At 41.7% G+C, this 22,314-nt stretch overlaps 1 long non-coding RNA gene across 1 annotated transcript in view; it reads right to left on the bottom strand.

Moving 5' to 3' along the window:
- Nucleotides 1-22,314, bottom strand: part of LOC311440068 — a 599,898-nt gene that overhangs the window by 491,751 nt on the left and 85,833 nt on the right. Inside the window, exon 8 of the long non-coding RNA XR_014695191.1 lies at nucleotides 9,162-9,290. This is a non-coding gene — a long non-coding RNA (uncharacterized lncRNA). The remainder of the gene's footprint in view (nucleotides 1-9,161; nucleotides 9,291-22,314) is intronic.

Below are 22,314 nucleotides of genomic sequence, written 5' to 3'. Positions count from 1 at the left end.
TATAAGAAACGAGCTACAATATTGTGACCTGTTATTATTATCATTACACAAAACCAAAAGGCAACAAAGCAGGAATATGCACCATTAAACATAAGCCAATCTTTAACATAAGAAAACCATACAAATGCTTAACCAAAACAATATCTAAGTGAAATGCAGACATTATTCTAACTACAAGTATGCCCTCCAACCCAATTAAACTGTTAGAATTAACAGAATAAAGTAATCAATTTACTGAATTTGCAAGAATCTGTAGAAACTGCAGTGCAATTATGAATCTTGATTTTTAAAAAATCATCAGATTCAATCTTGAACATAGTATCAACTAGGTATATGGAAGATGAGTTACTACCTAAGGAATAAATCACGATTTTGAAGTCAAGCATGGCTTACACATTCTTATCACAGACTGGTGAGTGAGCCTTTCCTTCTGAGCGCAGGAAACCATAGCCTGCAGTAAATCCACCCTGAGCAGCAGAAGCGTTTGATGTATGTCTGTTATGTATACAAACAGGCCCCGTACAGACCTTCAAAATGCATGTTGATGCTACTCTTACTAGACCATATTTAGTGCTTCCTAAACTCGTTCAGGCACTTTGTGTCTGGCAGCTGTCTCAGGTGCCATGAATATACAAGGCCATGAATACTTCTCGATACCTGCTCGTACAGACCGAGGACTTGGCTCTTTCCTGGCGAGCAGCAGCACAGAGCACAGGATGGGGCAGGCAAGGGCTGGTGCTTCCCGGTGCTCCAGGAGCCAGGTCTGTCAGCCAGGTCATGGGCACCACCCAGGCTCAGCAGACCTACCAGGAGCTGGGGGAAAGTTCAGAAAAGCTGGTGCCAGCAGTTCCTTGGTGCCATGACCACTTTGGCATGGTGAAGCCCATTGAGAGGTACTGGAATTTGACTTGAGCCAGAGTGAATAAATGAGGTCATCCTTTGCAAGTGTCAGCTTGGAAAATGCTACCTGAGCTTTAAAATTAAGAAACTAGCAGATGCCGAGCATTTTGTAAAGCCTGGAGGCTATACACTCGCTGCCATCTCGGTATATCTGAAAGCCGAAATCGTGTGATTGCTTCTGAAGATGCTGGCATAACTTTGTCTCACTGAAATATCATGCAATGACATTATGTCTCCAGTTTATGGAAGGTTTGAGCCAAAATCCTATTAAAATAACTAACTGGAAAAGAACTAGCAATAGCCAGCCACCCAATATCCATCCATCAGAAGAAATGAAGAAAACCCCACAGAATCTATCACCTTATGAATGCATACCAGCACAATCTCTACAAAAAGACAAACTGTATTTATATTTAGAAACAGGGCCATAAATTAAATAGTTCTCTCCAACAAAATGAAATTTTCAAGAATAAGTTATTTTAAAATTCCACTTGATGTAGCATAATTAAGAAATAAAAAAACATAATCAGTATTTAAGATATCTTTTCTTATACATACTACCTTTCATTCTCTGTGTCAGGTGCTGTAACTTGATGCCAAGAAAAAAAAAAATCTACAAAGTACATCAGGTTTTAAACATCTTCTTTTTATTTTCGTCCTAGGATATTGTATTGTATGTCACCTCTCCTGCATCTATCATTGCCCATTTCCTTAAGTCATATCCATGGAGCTTCTATGTGTCAAAGCCTGACAGAGCACTGATTTTAAGTTCAGAAGTATAAATAAACACCCTTACATGTAATTTAAGACTAATATTAGGAAAGTTACATCATATACAATATTACTGGAAGACAGACAACAACAAAGGTGTTTTTAACTATTTCGAACTAATTCTAACTATGTATAGACATTTCTAAATAGAGAGATCTACAGTGACAAGTATCTATCCTTCCATCCTTACAGTGGACTGTCTAGTAGTTGCAGAGAAAAAAAAAAGCTTCTTAATGTAAATGAGAATAAATGTCCCTCACCACATTTGAATTATAGCACAACCCTGAAAAACTGTTGTGTACCAGCCTGGAGATTCTCAGGGATATTTCTGTATTCAAGAGATGATCTGTGGGAGTGCTACTACTCAACCAGCTAATGCAACAATAGCTACAGTTGCCCACATTTCCATAAGTCATTGACATGGGTAAATCTATTAAAAAATAAGTGCTGATTTTTCCTATTAACTCTACTTTGTAAAAAGGCTACTTTACATATAGTTTTGTGCAGTAACAAAACAATTTTTTCATTTATTTTGTTCAGGCATGTTAATTAATTTTAGCCTTAGACGGTGCTGTCACTTACAATTTCCTATCACTTGGGTAGATATCTATTTTTTCAGTATCATATTCACATGAGAAAAATTGACAAAACCCACAAAAAATTTTAGAATGATAAAGGTTGTCAGGGTAACAAATTACGCACACAGGCAAAAGGGTAAAATATAATTATGCAGATGGCAAAATAAAAGAAGGTAATTTACAACTGATGCAGAAAATTACTGGCACAATAAGCATATCCCATAAATCAGTTAGTTAACAACCTAATTTATAACTTCATGAAAACCAGCAAATATAAAATAGAGACCTAGAACGGAATTTAAGTGCCTCGTCTTTTCTTTCAGTAATGCACCCACTAAGGGCAACATTAATAGATCAGCAGCACATTAAATAATTGATGCCACATTACTGCCCCCCTCCCCTCTGCAGTAATGAGCAATTACTTCTTCTGATGACTGACTCTTTCAACGGGGAAAATAGTCAAGTTTTTGCAGCAGAGAAAAGGCAGGACCTCACAGATCTGGGACGATCAACTGGAAAACCCATTTGTTCCCATATGCAACAACAGACACTGCACAGGCCTGAACGAAGAGGAACTTCAAGAGCATTCTTATGAGTCTGCTGGAAAGCATGATAGGAACGGAGACCTGTCTGCTCCCCAGAGACCAACAGGCAAATTTGGGTATGTTTCTTTTTTGAAAAGCTGTACATAATAAGCCACGCAGCCTCCCCCACGCACCCCCCTTTTTTAATAATGAGCTATTTGGGGAATAAAAATTCCAAACATTGGGTAGATCCAAAGGAACAGGCAAGGTCATAGTTCCTTCTGGGCGCCTGACTTTCCCAGTTGCTCAGCAGAACATTAAAATTCAACTTCTCTACAAGTCCTGGCAACTTAATGAGGGCTCAGGCACAGATCTAAATGGTTTTCTGTATGAAGGAGAAAAGCAAAGGGGAGAAGCAAAGGATGATTTCAGTGAACATGACAGGCACTTGGTGGGACTTTTCTATGTTTTAGAAAGAGTACAGGTACTAAATCTAAAAGCAACCACAAGAATACATAGCACCTGTCAAAGAGACGACATGGTGGCAGGTGTTCAAGGAAGATTTTAAAATTTTGAGACAGTAAGTGGTTTTCTGTGTGGCACAGTAACAATAAAAAACGGAAGACTGGTATAGTGCAAGAGCAGGCACTTTCTTAGGCAAAACCTGTCATCATCTTGTAACAGCTCGGGACTTGAGCAAGCGCTGGTGTGACCAGCCTGGTGATGCTGGAGCATTTGCTGCAGGTAGACAAGGAGCAGCTTTAAGAGTCCAGATTAAGAAGCAGGCTTCACTTCAGGACCAGTCCTGGCAGAAATGAATAATAGGTAACTGCAAGGTCACTGCATTTGTGACATTAAGTCTGATTAGGTGTCCATCTGCTCTGCTTTGCGATTGGCCTTCTGTGTTCATTAGCAATCATAAACTCGGATATATCACGACGGGCTAGGAAATACATGTACAGACAGTCACAGAGCACAGGCCTGAGAGCACTACAGCAACGCAGCGACATAAATGCTAATGACTCTGAATCATACAATTAGCCTACAGGAAGTAAGCACTTACACAGCAAACGGAGTATAAGGTCTGCATCAAGAAAGCTGTTTCTCATCGTGATATGCACAAAACCAAAGTGACTTCAATCTACCAAAGCAGAGAGGGCTGCCACTGAAGAGAGCGCTCAGCACAGCAACCACCACCACCACCACCCCATTTACTTTCTGCTTGCCGGGTGGATTTCATTGAAGACAGAGACAGCAGTCAGTTGGCTCTGCTTCTCCTTCCTCCACCAGGTCTTAGCTGTCCTTTTCTCTGTGCAACAGAACACAGCAATTCAAAGGCACGGCGAAACATGCTCTTATCTCACACCTCCAACAGGAGCTCTCTGCTGCACAGCCCCCTCTGGCCCCCCAAACAACATTACACCAAGCTCCAGCCAGTTCTACCTTTCTTTAGGCACACATGAACACATTGTGTCAGGACAGCAAGCCAAATCTATTCCTGATGCCATTAAAGGGATTAATATGATGCAAGCATTTAAGATTGCAATAAATAAAACGTTCAGGTAGCTCAAACTCTTCTGGCACGTTGGGTAAAGACAACCCACCCCACCGCTGCTTCATATTTTGTAGGTTACGCTAGCTAATGGGTAAATTATTTCCAGGGTGAGCACTTGTACTTCAACAATGTTTTTGTTAGCTATGTATTCGTGTCAAGGGAGGCAAAAATAGTATAGCCCTGACGGCTACATTGCTATTCATATGTTCTACATTTTTCTCATTCTACCCTAAGGCTATCATTTTATATGGTAAGGAAGGAAATTAAAATGATTCCTGTTGCCTCTCTTCTTTATTAATCTTTAATGATTTTTAATTCACACACTTTAATCTATCCTTTCATGAAAAGGATAAAGCAGTAATCTTATAATGCCTTTTCCCTTTTTTTTTTTTTTTTTTTTTTTTTTTTCCCCAGTCATACCTTTATACAACAAAGTTTCCCAAAACCATGTAGGGATTTTGCTTCTGGTACATGCCTCCCTATTCTATCAGTATTTGGAAAACCAACTAAGGGCTTGAACCTGTACCCATCACCAGCACAAGGAGTGATTCAACAGAGCACATATGCATATGTTTCTCTTTAAGCATGTAATTAAGTTGATTCTTGTTCAACAAAGCATTTAAAGCAAAAGCTGTTTACTGTAAACTGTGCTCACTGCCATGAGTAACCTTTTTTTTTTTTATTTATTATTAGGGGACTGATAAAAAGTTACAGATTAGACTAGCAAAGGTAGAAAATATTCTGCCTAATGGTGGCTTGGGGGAGAAGCAAGATGGAGTGCTTGAGGAGCTTTTCTTTGCAACAAGCCAAGAGAAAAGGGGAGGCCAACATGGAGGTGGAAGTCCCTCACCTGCAGCTGGCTTGAGAAAGGGGAGAAGAGCAAGGGAGCTGAACCCAGGCTGGATTGAGCCTTCCAACCCAGACACTGTTGCCTGCTGAGGTCCCTGGTGAGCACCAGAAGCAAAGCCTTCCTCTCTAGGCATCTGCTGTCGCAGTCCTTACAACCAAATACCTGCAACCCCCCCAAACCTACATACCCAGGCCTATCACTGCCACCCCTTCACACACCAGCCCTGGGGGTGGACACAAGCACCTGCCTTGCATTTTTCAGATCCACACAGAAAGCACAGAAGGCCAACAGGCAACTGAAAAAAAAATCAAGCACTCCCCACCACCTCAGCATAGGTACTTTTGAATATTTTACCAGTCTTGACTACCTAGATGGCCCAGAAATCTTCCTAGGTGTATCTAGCACCTCACATGCACTGTGCTTCCTAGCAACGCTTGGCACAAGAAAATTTTCCAGCCTTTTGGATTTTTTTTTTTTTTTTTGGTATTTCAAAAACTTTGCAGAATTTTGGCAACATCCTCTTCCAGCCACAAACAAGCAAACTGCCTTTTGCCCAGCTACATGAGCCTTGAAGCATGAAGGCTTGTCTTTCCGAGCCCAAGGCAGAGAGGGCAGGGGAAGGACAGCACCCTCCTGCTCAGGAGGAGGACGTACTGCGTAACAGAGGTTGTTTTCCACAGGCAGACTGACTGCCACCAACAAAGCACTGTCAGGACCTTTATTAGCAAACACATCCATGTTCTGATTCATCCATCTTTCCCACATTCATCCATCCTTCCCGCTGGAACTGTTCCCTTGTGTTCAAACACCCACATATTTGTTCGCACCTCCTTTACCTGCACAGCAAGAGAGAAGTACCCTGCAGGCCGGGTCTGTTTCCTGACCCAGAGGCAAGCAGGTTCAAGTCCCCACTCTGAGATTTTGACCCACTGGTGTCTTCCCTCCCCGCAGGTCACCCTACACACGGGGCTGCCGGCTGTCAGGTATTGTGTAGGGTCACTCTCTTTGAGCAGAAAAGTTTTAAAAACTTTCAAGTTCAATTAAGTTGCTTTCATTTCACTTATCTTGAATGAGAAAGTACCATTAAAAAACCCTGACCCAGTTATTTCATACATAAAAGAAGCCTTTGTAGCAGGTGTAATATTCCGAGGAGGTGGTTAATGAGAAATGCACATCAGAGCTTAATTGGAAAGAGTCTTTGATGTTGGTTAGCTTACCTGTTGTGACACTAAAGCAGAACATCACAAGGGAGGGAGGGGCCATACACTGCAGCTCTCCTGGGGGCTGTTACAACCAGTTAAGCCCCGGCCTCCTGGGCTGTTACACTTCAGTTGGTGCTGTAGCTGCCTCAACACCACACACAACCCCATACCAGGACACCCACAACCCAAGGAGTCAGATTCCCCCAGCGTTGCCCACAAAGGACCCATCTCTAGCTGACCACAAGGAGCTTTGATTTCAGTAGGTTTATTTCAGCACAACCCCTGTCAGGTCGCACAGTCCTTAAGATAAGCTAAACAGCTTTTACAGCTGAGGTGGAAAAAAATACATTAAAAAAATGATGTCTGAAAGAAAAAAAACAGAGCAGGTTTTTTTTTCCAGCACATTGAACTCAAATGAACCGAGCTGATGTAAATCAATTTCTTTAAAAAAATGTAACTTATTCACAAGAGTTGCTTTGATTAGACAGTCTGTAAAAATGCACGGTGGCAGAGAGGGGGGTGTGCATGAATGCCATTTGGTCCGGGTAAGCACAGCGCTACTGCACAAGAACGCCGCACTTAAGCGCAGATCCAAGGAAAGCTTCTTCTCTGCAAAAAGCAGAGGGAACTGCCTTGGCCTTGGGCTCTCTACCTTGCTTAAACGTCATTTCCCCCCTCACATCTTTCAAATGCTTGAGTGGCACGGTGAGAGCTCTCCCTCCTATTTTGATTTATTGTAGTGACAGGAATGGAGGCAACTATAAATTCCTGTGTCTTTGTGCACAGAGCTGTACCCACAGCAGACACCTCGTATCCACAATAAAACCTTCCACACTCAAAACATAAAATCCCCACAAACTTCACACATAACATGCATGAGAGAGAGAGAAATGAATAAAAACAGTTAACAGACAAAAAATAGCACATCCTCTTTTTATTTTTATATATCCACTGCATACTCATTTGAAAAGGTTATAAAAAACCCTCCAAAACACAGTTTAACATTACTTTATCTGAACAACTATTTCTCAAATGTAAAAGCGTTTGAAAGACTAAAAGGGTTTTCTTGTTACAGGCTCAAAAGTGATTTTCATACTCAAGTACATTACTACTATTTAACAAGGGAACAAATGCACTTCACTGAATGAATATCTAATTCCCTGTGTGACCACAAGTAAAAATGAACGAAGTTGGCAGCCCCCAGGAGACGTGCTAGGCCTGCCATGCTCCGAGAGAGTTTTTGAATGCTCCCTGTAAATCACCAACGTTTGTGCCATGCCTGACTGCGCCCTGTACAATGACTGAAACGTGTGCATTATACCTGTTTGTACTTCTGCTTGGCTTGAATTTAGCTTGGCTTGAGGAGTTTGTTCTTGCTAAAAACATTTGCTTGAACCTCATTAAGACCCACAAGAGAGCTAAGATTTTAGTTTAAAAATAACAACAAAGGGGTGGGGAGAAGAAGGCAATGGGGAGAAAGAGAAGAAATAGGACAAAGAAAAGAAATGAGCTTCATGCTCCAGGGCACGATGAAAAACTTGCTATTGAAGAACCACTGTTTGCAACACCCATGACTCCCCTGCCAAAACTCAAGTTAGGAGCCATATGGAGAACTATCCCTCTAATGCCATACTGGGGCAGCTTGGGCAGCATTGTCCAACAAGAAGTGCTTATAAAAAGGTGCATTTTGATTTTTCATTGCAATGGGAATGTGCTTTGATCTGTTTTCCAACGCATTCAAATGACTGTTGCACAGAGGTCTCGTTCCTGTGGTGCAACATAAGAAACAGCAGTTTGAAATACAGAATAGCAGAGATTAAAAACTCCCTTTATCTGCAGGGAGCTTGCTTTGCAAGCTTTCAGCACAGTTCAAACCCAGCCTAGACACCATTTCTCTGAAGAAGCAGGGGATGCCTATACTGCTTCAAACTTTGATCCTCCTGCTGAATTTGCTAACAAGAGCTGACTACTGCCCAACTGCTTTTACAGATATTTGTAAACTCCAGTGGTTTGTCCAGGGTAATCAAGACAGTTTTCCAAATACTGGCTGGCAGAGGCCAAGGCACCACCGGAAACGAATGATGCTTTTACACTAAGAGCCCCACAAGAAATAGGGGGTTAACAATTCTCCAGTTTGGGCCAGACCCAAGCCTAAAATTACCTCCCTGGCAGTACTCAGTACCAGATGCTTTCAGAGACTGTAGTAGTACAGGGATAAGGGAAAACTTACCCTTTACAGTGGTTATAGATGAGATTTGTTTAAGGCTGAAAAAGCCTGTAATGTTACTGCTCCTTTCATAAAAGCTGCTTACTTTTTGATGCAGGTTATCCACTGTTTTAAAAGAACCTAAAGGTTCAAAGTGAAACATTCCAAGTAAGACCAGGATCAAGCTTACACAGAGAACACCAGGTTGATCCTTTAACACAGGTGATTTATAACACAGTCCTACAGACACAGTTTTGCCATGCTTGTTTTCAAGAAAAAGGGAAAGGGAAAGCAGTACCTTAAGCAGTGCAACTGTTCCCAAACTGTACTCAATCTTTCTATTCAAATTGCTCCTCAAACTTTATTCTACCTTCACAGCAGCCATCTCGTGAATGGGGATAACCTGGGACACCAAGAATCACTCCTCCTGGTTTCCCAAGAGTTCCTATCATAAAAAACTTTTTATTTTTAAAACAAACGTGGCCCTGATTTATGCCAGAACTACAAGTGTACAGAAGGTGAGACTGGTTTAGCAAAAGGCTTGTGAGAAGTTTGGGTTAAATGACTGAACTCACCATTGTGGAGGAACAAAGCGGTGAATGCCAGGCAAGGAGATGATTTTGTTGTGCATCATCCAGCTGGCTCAGAGCTCACGCATATCTCTTCTTGACCTTCCTCACTCCACATATCCAACCTTTCCCACTCTGTAACGAACAAGAAAAACACTATTTCAAAACTAAATGACTGCTTTATTTAACAGGCTTTCTTTTTTCCCCCATTACCTTGTTAATGCATTAATACACTTGGAGACCTGTGGCCACTGTGGAAACTGCTACAGCCTTAAACACCATCTCGGGGTAGTTTGCTCCTATTTAACTGCTTCCTCCTAAATCTGACTAAAAAATGGAAAACTTCATTCATACAAATAGTTTTACATGCAACATTATCCAGATTTTTATGTTCTTGACTTTACAACAGCAGAGATGAATCTTCTAATGTATACGTTTTTGGAATGTTTGCACTTACAGTGATACACATAAAATATTCACTGTTAGGATGTTGCTATTAACAGAAAATTCAGTGCAAAACTTCTACAGATTATCATTTGTGTTTTCAGTTTAACTCTTATGACAAAACAATAATGTATTTTGTGAGGCACAATTAAAACTTAGCACATTCCACAGCTCTGCAATGATAATCTGGTTATAAAAAATATAGAACTATTACTGACATATGACATATGAAATCCAATATTTTAAACATTCATTTTGCAATAGCTTTTTACTGTTGTCTAGAAAAGTTAGCATTTCTTGCAAAAAGTAAAGTTCCAGTATATTTTGGCAATTCATCCAATACATTTGAAATTAGAAACCACACACTGGCTGAACAGCAGAATCAAAAGGCGAGTGCAAAGCCCAAGGCTACTGCCACATCACATATTCTGAACTGATTTTGAAAAGAGAGTCCTGCAGCTGCAGCGAGACACTGCAGGAGCTCCTAGCATACCGAAACTGGTGCAGGAGGTGACATGGATGAGGGCTGAGAGAGGCAGGGGGCAGAAACCATCTAAAGAGAAAGCTGCATCAGCTTTGGAATCAGCTATGGAATTCGGGTTTGGATCAGTAAACTACATGGTGAAAATTTGTGCTTTTAAGACCATTTCACAGTTGCAATGCCAGGAAGGCCTTAGGACTGCTACACCCTTCTTCTGATAAATAAGGTCATTCTACTCCTGGACCTTATCTTCACTGCACGTTTTGAGTGGCACACTAACAGAGCTAAGCGAAGCACACTCATGAGGTTATTACATAACTTGCAATACTGTCCGGGGCAGTATGGGACCCAAGCAAAGACTCTCTATAACTAGAGGATTGTAAACAGCCAAGAGAACTCTTGGATCATCCCAAAGCTATTTGTTCTGGTGTCTTTCCGACTGTCAAGGCACAAAAACAGCTTCCCAATCACAGCAGTTTCCTGGTTCCACAAAATCAGCTGTGCAGCAACACTCGATTATTGGCAGAGACACCTAAGTACGTGGATTTCTCTGCTGCGACCTTATTCTGTCTCTAAGAGCTTCCAAGTGAACCCTTCCACTGCAACGTATTTCCAGAAAGCCACTGAAATCATTCTTGAAGTGAAACTAAGTAAAATAATCTAAGCCACTGATGAGCAGTTCAGTGAGTTAGGCATGAATATCACAGATCGACTTAAAATACAGTTGTGATTCCTACTGGAAAGAAATGGAGTTATAATTGAACAGACTTCTTCATTCATCAAAGTTCAGTTCAATTCACTGTCCTGAGACAGTGAGTTAGGTCTGTATGGGTAACTGGATTATATTAAACACAAAACACACGAGCCTACACACTGTGACAACTGCATTTCTATTTGGAAACATAAATGTGAATGACTATTACTGCAGACTAAAACTTTCAGGGGGGATTTGATTGATTCACACACAGCTTTCCTGGGAAACAACACACGGGGGCTTTATTGTAAGCATCGCTTTGGAGACCGTTACCAATTCCATAGCATCGATTTGCAAGTTGCTACGGAAATCAAGTCAGACCCAAGCCTCTGAAACAGCCGGAGCCTTTATACTCACCCGTCTTTTCCACTCAAAGAAGAAAAAAGGAGGTGATATCTGTACCACGTGCATCACAAAATGAAAGCTATTGGCTTCAGCACCCATTTAGAGGGCAGGATGCAACAGCTGCCAGCCTTCGTGCCCAGCAGCAGACCTCCAAGGGGCTGGGTCCCAGCACAGCCCGAGGGGCACAGCGTGGCTCTAATGACCGGCTGGCAGAAGGCCTTACAAGCAGCTCCCTACATCCCACCTCGCTGTGGGACAAGGCAGCATTCAAGAACAGCGCACAGAGGCTTGCTGCCAGGGCTGGAAAAGCAGGCTAAGGAAGATGGCATTGTAACATGGCATGAGTACCTGTAAGTCTGAGAGAAGCGACAAGTGGGTATCCAAAGAGCAGAGATGACTTTTTGCTAGCTGTAATGAAACATACTTAACTTCATTTCAACTTCCATTAAAGAAAGAATACCACATGGCCTGAGGAAAAGGAGGAAGGAGTCTCAACAGTTCAATATAAGGCAATGCTTTATGAGGAGAAACAAGCCACCATACTTGCAAGACAGTATCAGTCCATTTAGACTTGCCGGCTTAGCAAAGAGTTATCTAGCAGCCTAGACATTTGTCTGAGGCAGTAATTTGCCTGCCTATTCCAGGAGGCCTGCAGGAGTTCTTAAAGCTCTTTATGGACATCTTAGATCTTTCCTGCCCTTGAGAATACATTTATCACTTTTCCTACCCTGCTCTTCAACTGCAACTTCAGATTTGCGCAGGTCTGTAAATAAGCGCTCTGAAGGTCAACCTGACTGATTCCGACCATTTCCAAGCCAACCTTCCTTTCCCACCTGGTAACAGCCACGGGGAAAGAGACATTTGTGCAGACTTTTTAGGGGAAGGTCTCAATCCAAATACAGGTAGCTCAAGGATAAGTGTGGGCGACTTGGGAACAGGGGAGTCATTTGTTCTTCACAGACGATTATTGGCCATGAATCATTTACAAGGAGGATAATGAGACACTGGAGAGACTGCTACTGAATTAAAAACGATGGTCCTGATCTTTATCCCTTTCCCCTTAATAAAATTGCATGGGATTTTCCCATACAGGAGAAACCACTGCTGGTAATTAGTTTTTAAACTTTGGAGATAAGACTAAAACACGTGGAGAACTAACTCACAGCTGGGGTGGGTTGCAAGAAAAGGCAGCAGAAAAGCAAACCTCTACCAAGCCTGTGCTATTTCATTTTGTTACAAATACAGAAGTGATTGCTAGGTGAAAAATTCATTTTCAGGAAAATACTAGTTTTGCTAATGTGCACTGGGAAACCAAGACCAAAATAAGTTGTTTTGAGTAGTGTGAATAAAATCTATTTTTTCCTATTTGTTGGGATGACAGGAAGAAATTTTGCTTTGACTCAGTTCAACAGCGAACTGCCCTTTCTCAGGAACTGCCACACTCTCCTATCTCACACCTACAAGATGACATCCTGAGCAAATTGCAGCACGTTTTTTTTCTCTCCTTCCTACCCCTCACACTAAGTTTTCTCATGTCCAACATGTTCCCAAACTGGAACAAAAAAGTTTACACCGTGTTTTTTATCCCCCCTCTTGCTGAGCCACCAGCCTGTATCACAGGAGATGGGATCTGCTGGAAAGCAGCAATCAAGCTCCCCCACATTGCTGCTACCAGAGGCGGTCAGTGGTTGAAGGAGCTGCAATTCAGCTGTAAGCAATGCCAATTAAGTTAATACTTGAACTTTTCCAAAATCAAGCTTTTTGTTTTAACTATTTGATAAGATTTAGGGAGAAGAAAAAAGGCTGAAATGTCCAAGTTTTCCACAGACTAGAAATTTGATCTTTTGTTCAGCTGTGCACTTTACTAACAATGGCGTGAATTACAAAACTTGGCTATCAACTCAATCATGAGTTATCAACTCCAGCCAAAGCAATCAGTACATACTTGATCCAATATATTAGTCTGCTACTTGTAATCTTGTTAGTCTTACTTGTTGCAATCCAGCATCTTCCAAAGTACTTATCTGTAAATTTATATCGAGTGGTTAAAAATATATATAAAATTTCCTCTGCTTTTCCCTGCCTTTTGAGAGAGGGGCAGATTTTTTCTATCTATTGCCATTAAAGCTTTTTTTTTTTTTTTTTTTTTTTTTTTTTTTTTACATCTTTCTTAAGAGCTGTAGTTTTCCATACTTTTTGTTGTTCAGCTTTGCAGGAATCTTACCTGGGAGCCAGGATGCCATGAAATACCTGCATGCTTTAGCCCCCTCCTCTAAATGCCTTATCTCCACTAAGCGACCCTTTACTGGGCTCAGCACAGAGCTCATGACAACTAATGAAGCCCCTCTCACCAGCAATACGTCAGGCTTTTAGTGCATGTCTGCCTATGCATAGGTAAAAAAATAAATAAAAAAAGAGATTCTTACTATACGAAGTAAAAATAGACACTACAAAACAAAACAAAATATTCCACCGGGGGAGGTGGGCATCATTTATTTCCCCAAAAATATATTGTGCTTTTAATCAATAGGTTTCGCAGAGACAGCAGTAAATAAGTGTACTACTACATAGATGCTCTGATGCATAGCTCACAGCAACCATGCAGATGAATAAGGAGCGGTTTTGAGCTAGGGAATGAAATCAGCATACAATGGATAACTCTGACACTTTTGACTGACACTAAGTATGACAACATGCAGCCCAAACCATAAAATCTTCATTCTTTATTCTATAATAACTTTAAAAGAGCTTCATGGATTTTTTTTCAGATTTAATAAAACTCCTAGAATGCTGAAATATAGTATGTGTGCAACAAGTTCCAGCTCAATGTGATTTTTTTATAGCAGGTTGTTAAAGCCCAGAAAATATGAGTTTATTGCAGAAATGCTGACACAAACATAAATGTAAGGGAGAGCAGAACAGCACTGCTGTAATTTCTGATGCAATCCTATCAATATCAGTGGTTATCCGTGGTTAAAGGTTGCACCAAGAGTTTTACTTTTTATTTCCATTCACCTTCTCAAGGCAAATTTTTCTTAGACTTCTGAGAGATTTTGTGTCCCTTCCCTAGTTTTGTTAGACAGACACCTCTTTGCTGACGGGGTGCTATTAACAGCAGATGACAAAACACTGCGTATTCTATGGTCAGCTAATGCAGAAGCTAAAATCCTTGGATAAGAGTTATTCCAGGGACAGCCTTGCACACATGCTGAGATTAAATTAAAAAGTGCATTTATTAGAACTTGAAAGAAATCTCAAATGAAAAACAATGCAGGGGATTCTGGCTCAGTTCTACATGGACGATCTTCTAACTTGAAGCTAATGAACAAAAATAATCTCTAGAATTTCTCCTTTGCACAAACTCTGAACAGCATGAAAATATTTCTTTAAAATATAGGCAACAGAAACAGCATGCTCACAGGAGGACATCAGCCATGTTTCTAAATGTGTTAAGAAGGGTCTAACAGCCACTCCTGAAAGGCTGTGGAGGTTGCCCAATATCACTGCTCTTTCCCTGAGATTACCACAGAGCTGCTATGCCACCCCCATCAAATACTCATCTGTGGCAGAGGTGAGCTCCAGCCCACCGGGCATGGGTGGACACAGGCTGCAGAAGAGCTGCCTGTCGGGCTGCTGCTCACCCACCACCTCCCGTGCGTGCCTGCAAGGTGCTGCTTTGGATCGGCTGCGCTAGAACAAGGTCGAGACACGGTGTCATGGCCGAGGAGTCACAGATGTGAGAAAGCAGCCGCACAAGTCTGACCTGATCTGAACTGCAGCACTCCAAAGTTGGCTGAAACATACCTGAAAATGCTGATTTCCTTCTCAAAAGTTCTTAAACTGGTGCAGTTACTCTCCAAATAGCTCACGACATGTGACATGTTCTCCTTACTTTGCCTGCCGCTTCTGAAAGATGCACACTAAATCCAGAACACGACAGCTCTGCTAAGGAGACATGCCACTACTAGGAACATTGCTTAGTGGCCAGATCAGAGCCACATCTGCAACATGCACTGGGTGTGCTGCTACCCTGCCCAAGAGTGAGAGAAACAAGTCAAGGGCTGTTCCTTCTCCATCACAGAGCTCCCTGCCTCCCCGCCCCAGGAAGAGGAGCCCACACAACCACCAACAGCGCTCCAAATCTCTTTGTGCTATAAGCATCCAACCAGTCAAGAGCGGGCTGAGACCAGAGGATAATTTCAGCTGAGCTAAACATTCTTGCAGCAGAGTCTGATTAAAATAAACATTCTCTGGTAGCAGCTATATTGTGTGATATCTCGTCTAAGACATAGCAGCTTAATTCTGTGTATTCCAAAGCAAATATAAATTGTTTGACTAAAGTAGGCAGAAACGAGACAGAGATGATCGACAGACCATTGGCAGTACCAAAAGAGAAGGTCGGGTTGCTTGACTGCCTTTTCTGTTAATTTGTACTGCCTACAGGTGAAAGATTACCTATATCCTAATGACAATTTTCTACGTGAATGATGGCCTTAGTGGCTTTTAACCATTTGGGTTACTATCAGGTAACCCACAGTCATACCTGTTCCAGTCACTTTTGCCTTTAACTTTTGCTACCACATTTCTGACCAAAAAATTACAACCTTCTTTGAAAGGGAGCGGTTAAAGAAAAATCCAGCTTTCAGCTGTACCCAGCTACTGTCATAAGCCAATTCTGTCACAATGACAGTTTTATTTCCAGCTTTTTCCATTGTTTTCCACTATTTACTGCAATAATAAATGTCCCTTACTGTCATTTTGATGCAGCAACCAGGTTCATTACCATTCACCTATGCAGAACCATCACAAATTGCCCACAATTATCTTTGCAGAATGATGTCCAGCTGGAAGCAAGGCAAACCAAAGCCAAGAGGTGACTCAGTACCTCCCAGAGGATGCAGCCAGCCCAGCACCTGCAGGTCTCACAGGGAGCTGGGGGCAAGATGCCCATAGCCAAAGTGGTCCAAAACGTCCTTTTTCTGAGGCTGAGTGATTTCTTTTGAAACTTGCTGTTTTCCACAATGTTGTGTTCCCAAAATACAAACAGCACCAATTTTATGAAGGAGTAGCAGGTCCTGGAGAAATATTTTACATTAAAACACTGGGTTTCTTTGTTTCTGAGATACTTTTTGCTCTGCTCCTCTTCCAATTCCCCTTCACTTCACACACACGGAGTTTCAACAGTTTACATAAGATGTTTGTTTCCTAAGCATTTAATTTCTGCAGCCTTTATCCACTTCCACCACCTAGTTGGAGGAAATTAAGCACAATGTCACTTTACCCCAGGCACTGAGTTTGGAGAGGCTGCTGGCGTTACCCATATGCACTCACTCCCCACTCCTAGATTATGGCCAGAGATGAAAGCTGCAATATTCCTGCGTGCTTGCAAAGGACTCACCTGAGCTGAATCAATTCCTGCACTGCAAACACCAGCAGTGAGTGAGGGCAAAGGGAAAACAGAGTCAAAATCAATCCAAGCTTTCCTTCTCCTTAGACTTTACAAAAAATAGTTGCTCATGTAACAATCTTCTACCATTTTGAGTACGCTTAGCCTCCCTCCCTTTCCTTTGCTTCATTTCAAATTCTTATTTGCCTTATGCTGCATTTACACCAGATATTAGGGCAATCTACTCTGGATGATTAATGCACAGCCCTGTAATCAAAGACCTTTTGAGTTAGTTAAAGAGGGAATTTTTGAGACCTACCTTTCTTCATCATCCTGCTCTTGACTCAATCTTAAGGTGTCATTTAGAAGCATTGATTGTAACTTACAAGTACTCAGTGTTATTTAGCTGACAATTTCCCTTTATACTCCCTATTTATTTATTGTTTTAATTACCTTGGGAAACCTTCTCCCCTTTGACTGATCCCTGCTGGTGAGTGTCTGCCTGCTCTGTTGCTCTGATCACATGGCCAAACTGGTTCAGTTTCCACCTTTTTACTGATGCCAGCAGAGGGCTAGACCAGGCCAAATTATTCAATTTCTTTCTAATGCAACTGCTAGTTTTCAGCTGATGGAAGAGCCTCTGCAGATTCTCTGGAAGATATTTTATGGGCTTGAGCTCTTCATGACTTATACTGCAGTTTTCATGTCTAAGAAGAGCTGTTGATGACACCAGCACCCCAAGATCTAAAGTTTTCACACATGGTCAATTTTGGTTGTTAAGGCAACTCTTTATCTAGTGTTTTCTGTCTTCTTTTGATATCTGTGAAGTAAAGAAATTGTATCATTCACTCAGATCTCTTTGGTGTAAACTTCACGTATGAAGACTGCTCATTGCTGCTGTAGTTTTTCCTCCTCCTCCTGTGGGGATTCCTAAGTGATAGAAAATTGCAGGCTTGTCCCTTCTCATACTAGTTTTAGTCTGTTTCCTTTATCAAGGTGACATCACTCGCAAGATGTGCAGAGCATAAATAACAAATTAATTGAGAACAACCACGCCATCCCATTCAAGTCTAAGGGCTTCTGACAAAGACAAGAGAAGGCATTCTGGGCTTACCTTAAGCCAGTACAGTTGCTAAAATGACACCACTGAGGATTATTTTCTTGTTTTTCTTTTACACTTTTGTTCAGAGGGCTTGTAAGTCTGTCGTGATGCTTTGCCAGCACTGTCCCTTTTCAGCACATCTCCTGCTCACTGAAGCCTGGGGAGCTATGGCACAGCCTCCCCTTTGCTCCGTGTGTTTTCCAGGCAGCATGCTCCAGCTGTGGGTCTGTCCTTTGCTTCGCCTCCATGTGAAATTTGTGCATCCTTCTGCAAGGCATTCTTTTCCTTTAGACCTCAGCCAGTTCCGGAGGACTGAGATGTGGCTGAGAGGAGTAATTCAGCCTGTAGTGGAGAGATTTTGTACTGGAGAGTCCCCTTCACAGGACTGGCAGCACGGTTGATCACATCCTTGGCATCAGCTACAGATGTGACTGCCAGGTTATGCTGCCACTTTATCAAGCTGGTCCCTGCAGAGTCCTCCATCCCTCAGTATTATTTGGCAAACATCCTACTCTCTAAAGATGCTGATCTGCCACTTTTAAGTATATCTGCTGTTTCTGTGGTTTGATTTTTTTGGTTGGTTTGTTTTTTCCCCAAGTACAGACAAATCTTCTTCTAGCACCTTTTCTTCCCCACTTGCTGGTCTGCTAATCATTGTTTCTATACAGATTTTCTTCCCTGCCTATATCATTACATACACGTGCACACAGACACACTCAAACACATCTCACCCCCCGTAGTACTCCTGCAGATCCCTGACATCAAAGACTTTTGGACTCAGTCACCCCCTTCTCTAGAAACAAACCCCATCACAAGGGGATGGTAAGCAGGCAGCCATCCCGGGCATCCTCACTCTGCAAAGGCACCCAGCTTGAAGCAAAGGCACCAGCGAGGCTGCAGGGATTCCCCAGTTAGCCTGCCTGACCTCTGCCAAGGCTGCACCTCTGCAACTAAGCACTTAGAGCACAGCCTCATTTTTTTTTTTTTTTTTTTTATTACTTTTCCATGGAACCCAGACTGTATGAAGCACTGTGCTATGCCAGTGCTGACTGTGTTACAATTTTGCGTCTATACAACTGAAATCAGATTGTTATGGACCTGTGTTACGCTTGCCTCCAAAGACAGTATCAGGATATTTCATTCTATGTCCAACAGGAGTTGTAAAGGACTCGTTATTGCAAAATATGTATCAAACCATGGCTAATAACTGCCTGTCCAAGGAAACAAATATAACAAGATCATTACAGAAAGGAGAAACAAAAATATATTGAGAATGCCTGAAAAGAGGAATTACACGTACACAGTAAAGCAAGTATGAGGCAGCAGAACCTGCGCTTATACATTTTCATGCCAGGGACTTCTGTTGAAGCTCAAGACCCTTGTTTTTTGCTCTGTCTCCTTCTTCTCTCTAGGATAATTGTTTTGCTGAAGTAACTAGCTACATTTACAAGCATCTTCCAGCTTATATCTACTGCTCAGTTACCAACTGAACCTGAAGTTTGTTCAATTTAGCTGGAGATGAAATGTGGAACAAAAAGGGGCAAAATGAGACAAATTCCTAATAGTTGCTAGCCCTAAATACAGAAGCTATTTCTGGACTGAGAATAAACAGAGCACCTAAAGAAAGCTGCTTCCCAGTCAGCTATGAAGAGGTTGGCAGAGATCAAGGGAAGCCATCAGTCCCGCAGCTTACTTTGCAGAGTGTCAATTGCTAACCCCATAGAGCAGCAGCCCCAAGCCCCCCAGGTGCCCCACACACCATCAACACCAGGGAGCGAGCCCCAGGAGGACAGCAGGGCTGGTGGTGACCAGGGGAACGGCGAGAGGCAACTCTCGTGGCTCAGTTTTGTGGTGAGATGACAGCATCGCCTAGTGTGATCAAATCAGCTACGTATGGCAGCTTCCTCATCTATTTTTTTATGCTCAAATTAAAGTTTTCATTTATTTTTGGTCATTTATTGTAAAGCTAAAACAAAGAGAAGGAGAAAATACCCTAACTACTCCTGGACAGTAGCTTCCTTGTACAACTGACCATACTACAGGCAAACCTAGCTACAATTTCAATGTGTTTCCTTATCACAACTGTGCAGACAGTTTGCCAAAGGCAACCTTAATTTCCAATACAGATCCATACACTCCTGACATATTTATGAGAAGCATTCTTCTGATAATGCATCGCTACATTTATATTTAGCCCCACAAACTGCAGAAAATGATTATTAAAAAAATATATCTAGCCTGCATTTCTGCTTGAAATCTGATCCTGTGCAATGGAAATAGTCCTTTGAAAAAGCAAAGCAGAGGCAGATGTCTGTGATATTCTCTGCTCTCCTATTTTTAGCTCTTTAAATTTTTTCTTGTGGGGCTATGGCTGGGAAGATGTGGGTACAACTCAAACAGCAAATCTTCAGTAGTTGAAAAACCAGATAAAGGAAATTGGGGATCTTATATAATGAATAAAACTATTTTTCTACTAAATAGCTCTTCCCTATTGAGAAGCTTTTATTATCTTACCCCATGTTATTGTAACTAGGATTTCAGAGAGATTTTTCCAACTTGCTTTGTTTATATGAACACTAGCTGAATGGCAGTAGATCCGGATAAATCTCAGGCTCGCTGCCATGAGTGGATTAACTTCACTAATTACTTATCAATTTTTCTCTCACCTCATTTCTTACCCTAGCACGCAGTGATTCCCCTAATACACACAGTGCGGCCTTTAGCTGTCAAAGTGCAAGCACATGGAAAAAAAAACATTTGATAAATCTGAACACTGTCCATAAGAACACCGGGCAGAAAATTAATTCACCCATCAACTTGCCCACTCTACCCCCTCCACTGTAGGCAAGAAGCCATGAGGACCCACCTTCTAGAGGTACATTTTTCAAGATAACAACTCAGCAGAGACATATCAACACGGACTCCCAAAATAAAGGAAAAAGAACCCTAAAGCCCCTAAAGCTGCTGCAGTGGGCTGCTGCTTCACTGCAGCTTTATCCCTCTGCCCCCCTACACCACATGGGAGCTAAAGTCAGAGGTGCTGGGTCTGGGGTGTGCACCCCTCTCCCATTTTAGAAAGCCACCAACATATGGCAGGGTGGCCCATCCTGCCTGGAAAGGGCAGATGGATGCCTAGAGACATTGCACTTTACTTTTTATAATCATTTCTTTCAAATGAATAGCCTGAATATGCATAATCAGGTATTTGAGCTCTGATATGTATGATAATTAGGATTAATCACTTGGCTGATGAATTGGGCAAAGTGAGAGCTTTCCTGATAGCAAAGCTACGTGCAAGAGCTGGCTACATCCTTGGTCACCTTTACTGCTGTTCTCCAAGTATAATTTAGATGTCACAAACTCTCTGAGCTAGGGATTATACGCAAAGTTGACATTGTTCAGCAGTAGTGTGGTGGATGAGAAAAGGCTGAGTCCCTCCATCAGCACATGGGGTGTGACAAAGACCCTTGATTATCACAGCCATTTAGTTAAAAACCTGGAGGGCACTACTTGCACCTGAGCAGCTGTACAAGCTGGAGTCACCTCAGCAGCCAAAAATGATCAACAAGAGAAATACTTTCCTTTTCACTCCACTATGCTTACCACCCAGTCATCTGCTTGCAGGGCAGGAATGCTTTGGTGGCCATACAAGGCTGCTCTACAAACACCATTACCTCTCTTCTAAACTGACCTGTATAAACCGCTGTGGAGGGAAGAAAAAAAATACTCAAAAAAAAGCAAAACCACCAAAAACCATGAAGAATATAGGCAAATTTACAAATGTTAAGTTCGAAATGTAACATAGTTTTTCCTTAATACTTACCAAATACAAAGCATACCTTTTCAGCTTAACACACCTAACAAATGAAGTGCATACTGGACATTTTGAAAGGCTGCACAGAACATCCACCATCATTACCAAAAATCACGGTCCCAGATCACTTAATTTTTAGTAGAAAAACATTTATGTGAGAAACATTTGAAATCTGCATTAGAGAGCAGGAGCTACTATGTGTTTGCAGTTATTTCTCAGAAGCGTTCCAAGGTTTTAGTCTACATTCATTACACATCAGTTTACTCAAACTTGATCCTGGCACTGTTACTTTGTCAGTATAAATGTTGTTTTCCTTTTGAGATATTAATGATTTCTGGCTGGCCATTTATTTTAGAACCATGACTTCCTCTTTTGTTTGTGCGTTTCTGTCATAAAAAAATCATTTAGTGTTTTCTGAGAACTGTAAGGTCATTTTGATGGTTTGTGTTTTCTTTAGAAATTGTAAGGGGACACAAGAAATGTAAAAGGCAACTTTCACATATGTTAGTTTAGTATAAAGCCTGAGTACAGTTGCTAAACAAGGCTTCCTCTAGGGGGAAAAAAAAAGAACAAAAAGAATAGGAAACCAAGTACTTGGGGTATAAAGCAGTTGCAGTTGTTCTCAGCATGCAGAGAGGCTATCAGAGTAGATCAAAACCAGGATTGTTGTGGCTGTGTGAGTAACTAGGCACAATGGGCAGCTGTCCAGTTTGCATTTTGGTAGCTCCCAGGAGCTAAGCCACCTTTAATTAAATATATATAGATGTAGATATATTTAAAATGCATATATATACACACACACATATATACTGCTAGCATAGCTAGTTATTCAC

This window comes from Aythya ferina (genome assembly GCF_964211825.1).
Source record: "Aythya ferina genome assembly, chromosome: 7".
NCBI lineage: Eukaryota > Metazoa > Chordata > Aves > Anseriformes > Anatidae > Aythya > Aythya ferina.
The sequence above is the reverse complement of the archived record's forward strand: the minus strand, read 5'-3'. Positions and strand labels throughout refer to the sequence as shown.